At 37.9% G+C, this 7,522-nt stretch overlaps 1 pseudogene; it reads left to right on the forward strand.

Moving 5' to 3' along the window:
• Window positions 1-603: 603 nt before the first annotated feature.
• Window positions 604-7,313, forward strand: LOC122469212 (annotated as a pseudogene).
• Window positions 7,314-7,522: the final 209 nt, after the last annotated feature.

The raw sequence follows: 7,522 nt of genomic DNA on the forward strand, positions 1-7,522 counted from the left end.
TTGCCCTTTGGTAGAGAGCAACACATAAGAAAGTGACTTACCTGAACTTGGCTGCTGGCAGAGTTGAAATGATCATTTCTCAATTATTAAGAGCCTAAAAGGTAGTAGGTGCTGATCAGAACATATAATAAATGTCACCCCTGATCTAGAATACAAGAATTATCAGTTCCAATTATAGGTTTAATGTCCACTGTATTCTACTTGCTTTCAAACATTTTTATATAGATATTAACATATCACAAGTGCTTTTAGGGCAAGGCACACGGTTATATTGTGTACCAACATTTTGTTTTTAGCTATTTGTTCATTTACAAGCATTTGTTGTGTGTCTAACATATGCTAGACCTTGTACTAGGATTTTAAATAAAATAAATATGATCTTTTATTCTTATATTTTATGGGGCATATCCATTAGGAAGGAAGTTAGTAATTACACTAATAATCAGGTATGCATCTGACACTTGTGAGGCCTGGGGCAAAAGGACAAATGGATGCCATGTATCAAATATTTAAATACTTAATAGTGATGAGCTCTGACATTTGTCCAGTTCATGTTTTCTTCTGGAACCTCAAAGCTCACACCCTGGGGAGTTTCCTTGCAACATGGAGGCTAAAGGAGGCTTGCTCTCTTCCAAGTCAGTCCTGCTACTTGTGACCCTGAGTGGCAACAAGAAGCGTCTGGCAAAGGGCAAGAAAGAAGGTGGGCTATGTCCCGGTTGGTGGACTGAATCAGACACTGACATAGGAACAGACATTGTCCAGGTGCTGGGAACTGGGCTGGGAGGTCTCATGAGTCACTTTCTCATCCCCTTTTAGGCAGCTGTAGAGGAGAGAGATGGAGTGCAGTCTTCTGGGAAACTCTGTCTGCTTTGGGTGTTCTGGGGCAACAACTTCAAACAAAGGGGACTTCTACTATCTATTTCCCAGAACAGAGGCTGAGATTTTCTTCTTCCTCAATCGACGCAGGCTCCTTTGTTCTCAACTGGGCATGGTGCAGCTTGCTCAGGACATCCTTCCATAATTCACTCAAAAGTAGACTGAACTCTCAACCATCTTTTTTGGAGACTAAAAAAAATTGTGTTCTTTTTGATATCTGTGATATGTGTGGTTCTGTAAAGCAAGGGGCCTACGACAGAATCCCTCTTGCCTGGGTTTAAGTGTAGTTTGCCGGTAACCTTACACATGCATATGTAGCTACAAGCCATGATAAGGGCTGTGAAGGAAGAAGACAGAGAGCTAGGAGGAAGTGTGTACAGGAATGGCCATTTAGAGGAGTGGTGTGTGTGGTGTAGGTCAGGAAAGGCCTCCTGGAGAAAGTTTTAGGTAAGGCTGAGACTAGAGTGTAGGCTTACATTAACACCTAATCTGAGCAATGTTCTCAAGTTAGCTAATACATTTCATGGAAAGTTAGACTGCAACTCAGGTTCTTACAAAATATAATCTTCATGTTTATTATTTTTTTATGAACGTAATAACTCTTCATTACAAATCAAGTAATATAGAGCTATAAGGTTAAAAAAATGACTATTTCCTGTAAAACCACCTCTCAGGAGATTTGAAATTAATACTGTGATTTAATTTTTCTCCTAGGTTTTTTCTCATATATATACACTAATTTTTTATGTGCATATACAAATAATCACTTATTATTTTGTATCTTTCACTGCTCCAAGGTGGAGCCCTTTGTTCACTTTCATGGTAACCACCAGTTGACCAGTCACCTACTTTCCAGTTCCCGCAGTAGGATCCATAGGGGACTGAACATGTCCAATTTGTATTCCTTTCTATGGGTAAACGTAATGTAGATAATTAATTACACCTAAAGCTAAGATCCATATAGTTTCTGTGTCATTTATGCATTAACCTGTCTGCTGGCTGTGGTGTGAAATCTAATAGGTTGGAATGAGTGCAACTCAGTTATTGTTCCTTTCCCTAATTTCCCATCATACCACCATCATCATCATCATCATCATCATCATCATCATCATCATCATTTGTTTCCCTTTTATTTTCAAATGATGCCTGAGGTTGCAGTGCTTATTCCTCTTTTAATGCCTGGAGACCATCTTCTTTCTCTTTATATTTGTAAACGCACTTGAGGCCAGTTCTGTGAGATACGGTCTACACCAAATCATGAACTCTCTCTTGGTCTTATTAGCTGTTGTTGTCTATGTTGTTTCTAGGACTGAATTTAGAGAGTCCTAAACCTATATTCGGTTTTTGGTTTTGTTGTTTACTGATGGAGTGAACTTGGACAGGCAACTTCACTTCTCAGTGTTCTCCTTGTAACACAGAATATCAGAGTTCACTCTGACCTCCCCTTAGGGCTACTGAAAGATCACACTGAGATGAAGTGTGTGAAAGATCTTTGTGAACTGTAAAGTTTGTACTAATATTTTCTGGAATAAATTTCTGTTTAACTGAGCAATCACTACTTCTCTCTGCTCTTTTAATGACCATGTCTATAGTCATTCCCTAGAAAGTATGTCCTGAATCAAACAAGACAGAGGATAGAATAGTGTGCCCATTTTATTTCCTCCAACATGAATATACTTTCTTTTAAATATGGAAAAGTTTTACATATGTATAGTTTTATATGTAGCATCCTTTATTTTAGTATATAGCCTAACACTTATAAATAACCACCATACAATTATTTCTCAATTTCAAACATTCCTTCTCTGTGGAAATTCTGATGGTAAGATGAAGGGAACATGCATTTATAATGAGTAGGCAGCTGACTTTTTTTATGGTTGATATAGAATTATGGTCTATTATCTATAGTTTGTTGCAAATAATGCCTAGGAAAGGTTTTAGGTGATTCATTAGGTGGTAATTTAAGTCCCTGCATATTATTATTGTTAATTAATGATAATAAAAACAATCCAAACGTTGGCATAGGGAGAGGTGACATCAAGTTTGATAGACTTTCTTGAGAAGGTTCCAAACACCACATAGACTTGGGGTTTTGTTTGAGCAGCTTTGTTGACCACTTTCATAATCCTGAAGCTGAAGCCAAGATGAGTTATTACTCATTTAATGTGTAGGCTGTTTCCCACCCCCCACCCCTAATTGTAAATTATACAATCTCAACCTCTATAGCCAGCAATATCTGACTTTATTGCTTTCCATTTTATGAAAATTAATTACAGCTCACATTCTGACACTGAAATTAAGGAGTAAGCACTAAATCTTATACACAACAATAGGAAATTAAGAGAACATTCTTTATTATCAGAATAAAGGGGGTGCTTTTTCTTCTCTTAAGGCACTGGACTATGAGATAAAATCAGATTTAAACAAGCATTGCTCCTCCTTAACTTGTGTCACTGCAGCATGAAAGACAGAGTAGAATTATGATATTTTAATTTAAAAAAAACTACAACTCTTTCTATTTTGTCCTGAGGGACATTGTTTTGTGATAGCATGGTAGGCTATGAACTCTGTCCCTGTAGGCACTGGCTTAGTAGGGAGCCAGGAGATGTAGGAGGTGAGACAACTCATCTCTGTACTGATAATGGACCAAATTCACTGGATTCTATGAATTCCTCCAAAAGAAAAAATAATTTTGTAGAGAAAACTATAAGTATAAATAGCAAAGAGATTGAGATGTGTATACGAGTAAATGTGCCCCCTTGTGCTGGTATCATCCTTTGGCCACAGTTTTCACAAGAGCAGCAATTATATATACTATCCAACTTTATAAGTATTTCACAGTTAGTAAAGTATTTTCAAATACACATTTTATTTAGTAATCACAGTAATCCAGTGATAAAATTATTTTGTTTACTTATTTATTTTTATTGAAGTATAGTTGACACACAAAATTACCTTAGATTCAAGTTTACAACAGTGATTCGACAAATTTATATATTATGCCGTGCTTACCATAAGTGTGGCTACCATCTGTCACCATACATTGCTATTATAGTACCACTGATTATATTCCCTGTGCTGTAGCTTCTATCCCCGTGACTTATTCATCCCATAACTGGAAGCCTGGATCTCCCACTCCCTTTCACCCATTTTGCCCATCCACCCACCCCCTTTCCCTCTGGCAACCATCAGTTTGTGCTCTGTAATTATGTGCTCTGTATCAGTCTGTTGCTTTTTGTTTGTTTATTCACTTGTTTTGTTTTTTTAGATTCCACGTATAAGTGAAATCATATGTTGTTTGTCTTTCTCTGCCTTACTTCACTTGGCATAATGTACTCTAGGTTCATTCATGTTGTCACAAATAGCAAGATCTCATTCATTTTTATGGCTGAGGAATGTTCCATTATATACATGCGCACACACACGCACACACACACACACACACGATACATTTTCATTCATCAGCAGACACTTAGATTGCTTCCATATCTTGGTTATTGTAAATAATGCTGCAATAAGTATAGGAGTGCATATATCTTTTTGAATTAGTATTTTCATTTTCTTAGGATAAATGCCTAGTGGTGGAAAAACTGGATCATATGGTACTTCTATTTTTTATTTTTTGAGGAATCTTCATACTGTTTTCCACAGTGGCTGAACCCATTTTCATTTCTACCACTAGTACTAGAGGGTTCCTTTTTTTCCATATTCTTGCCAAACACTTGTTATTTCTTGTCTTTTGATTCTAGGCATTCTGACAGGTGTGAGGTGATACCTCAGTGTGGTTTTGATTAGCATTTCCCTGATGATTAGTGATGTTGAGCATCTTTTCATGTGTAATGAGAAAGTTAAAGACAGAAGGGGACAGAAACCTATTCACTTCTTCTCCCCTGTCCTTAGCTACATTCTTTGAGGCACTTCTGTGGCAATCCATGGAGCATAGTTTGAAAACCGATTGCATAAAATTTAAAGTGTTCAATAAATGTTCAAACAGCATTCACTGAGCCCTCCCTGTATACAACCACATAGTAACTGAGAAAGTTCTGTCCTTTCCTGCCACTGACCTAGTCTCTTTCTGATAATAAACAGAAGCATGTCTTTGAGAGACTCTAAAATAAGCATAGCACTGGCATCTGTTTTTGCTTCCTTAGCTAAAAACTAAATGTGAGGCTAAAAATCTTTGACAGGTTTTATTGCCACCATTATGAGGTATGCTGCATTAGATATTTACGCAATTTAGGGCGGTGTTTTTGTGTGTGTTGAAATTTATCAGTACTGTATCTTGATACTCTTATTCAGAGGTATCTTGATAGTTACTGCCCCCAAAAGTCAATGTTACTATATTTCACCACTACATTTCAAGTGGTAGTAACTACAGGTTTTCTTGCCATGTGGCTGATCATCCATGTGACCCTCCCATTGGAAAATACCATGTATTATAATGTTTTTGAGCTTCCAAGTTTTGAATAACATATTTCTCCCCCTTATCAACATTCAGTGACATACATCAATATTTTGGATAAATGGTATGAGTCAAAGATTATGCCTAGATACCATCAAATGACCTCAGTTCTGACTCCATATCAGAATTACGATAGCTACTGTCCATAAATGAGTCTATGGATTTAAATTTCATTTCATTAATCTAAGTAAATCCATTATTTTCACGGAATGTCTACCATGTGTCAAATGCTATGCTAGCTGCTGAGGTAAAGCAGTGAACAGAAGAGACACACACTGTCCTCTGTGAGTTTATAGTCTGGTGAGGTAGCCATATTAATAAACAGAGAGCTACTTGTGGTTAATGTGAAAAATCTTTTGAAACAACACAGGGTCCTAAGTCAAGACTTTGAAGAGGAATTTAATTCAGTCTTAGGAAGTGACATTAAAGGACTTGGTGTTAGATAAAGATAAAAATGGTAGGTATTGGAAAGGAACTTTTGGAATAGCAGAATATGGGGCTAGCTAAGTCCCTTTCTCAAAAATCAATGATAGAAATGGAAGAAACTTTCAAAAAACAACAATTCATTAAGGACTCTAGAAACTTAGAAACATTTATTCAAGAAAAACAACAAAATCTTAAATAACGGTGGGGTTTTAACTCTTTAGCTCTATTGGTATAGAAGTTGTACCAGGGTAGGGTAAGGGGTAAGAACTACTTGAAGAGGCTGACTTGATTTGGAGCAGGTACATGCCCTGAGGCATTGTAAGCAGTAGCAATCTCAGTGGCAAACAGTCAGAAAATTCCAGCTTCACAGCTAGCTTGGTGTTGTCATTGAGGTGGGGTAAGCAATAGACATGCATACTAGCGAGAAATTCAGCAGGGAGATCTAGGTAAATAAGGTAGCCATAGTGAGCCTTAAACTCTCACGTAGCCTGGGTGGTTTTGAAGGGTGTATGCTTGTAAAAGGCTATGCACATTCCCAAGAGAGACTAGAGAGGACCTAGTTATCTAATGCCCCCTACCTCAACGTGAGGCCTAGAAAATGCACAGGGGAGAATGGGAAAGCCCAGAAAAAGCAAAAACAGGATAAATGACTGAGCTTTTAAAGTAATTTCTATCTCTTTATTGATGTTTTTTATTTGATGAGTCATTATTGTCATGCCTTCCTATAAATTTTTTCCCAGCTTCGTCAAAGCACAATTGACAAATAAAAATTATACAAAGTACGTTTTCTAATGCAGTGGTACTAAATTAGAAATCGATAACTGAAAGAAATTTTGGGAGGGTAGGAATCTATGAAAAATTAAAAAAGAAACACATCTAGGTGTTCAAAACATAGGCATGGGCTGCAGGAAGATTGGCAGCCTCACTCACATCAAGCAAAGCTGCTGTGGGGTGACTTTTGCGATGGTGCTAAGAAGGCAACTGTTTTATACAGTTTCTATGGAGTGGGACACACAGGTGGTGAATGGGTCCTTGCTGCTTGACCCTGCGGGCCTGGAGGCAGAGGAGTCAGGATCCTGCCCCATGGCTGTCATCCTGCAGCCCGAGAAGTGCACTGTGTTCCAATGCACATGGTGTGCTATGCTGTGCTCGCTGATTCTGCACGTCTCCTGGGACCTGTTGCAGTCCCTCGGATCTGTAGTTTTCTATAGAGTCACAAATGACATGGTATGGGAAGCTCCCTTCCTAGTTGGCATTGAGGGTTGGTTCAAAGGGAGCACTTACAACCTTGTATTCTGTATTACCTGTGGGACTCCAATTGGTTTCCATTTGTATTCTACCCATGCTGCCCTGGCGGCTGTCTTAGTGACAAAATGATGTGCTCTTAAAAACAAAAGTCACAGTAAATGAATCTGAGATAGGTATTCACAACTTTCTACCAGAAATTGTTGCAGAGCTGAAAGAGAAGATAATGTTAATGCATGCTCATTTAAATTCACTGATAATTCTGAAGGAAGTAACTCCCGACTAGCCCAGGCCAGAAAACTGATCCAGAATCAAAACTTAAGTATGGGGTCAGGCCTAATTGCAATCTTCAACAGAAGGCACTGTTTGATCAATTCTCAAGAAAGATTGGCTTCAAGAATGGATGGGAAATGGGGTTTATTATTATTACCTCTACGTTGATTTTCTAAATGATTTGTGAAGCTGTTTCTAGAAGATGAAAAGCTTAGAAGCCTCTGCCAGGTTTTATAACTA

The sequence above is a fragment of the Prionailurus bengalensis genome, chromosome B1 (genome assembly GCF_016509475.1).
Source record: "Prionailurus bengalensis isolate Pbe53 chromosome B1, Fcat_Pben_1.1_paternal_pri, whole genome shotgun sequence".
Taxonomy (NCBI): domain Eukaryota; kingdom Metazoa; phylum Chordata; class Mammalia; order Carnivora; family Felidae; genus Prionailurus; species Prionailurus bengalensis.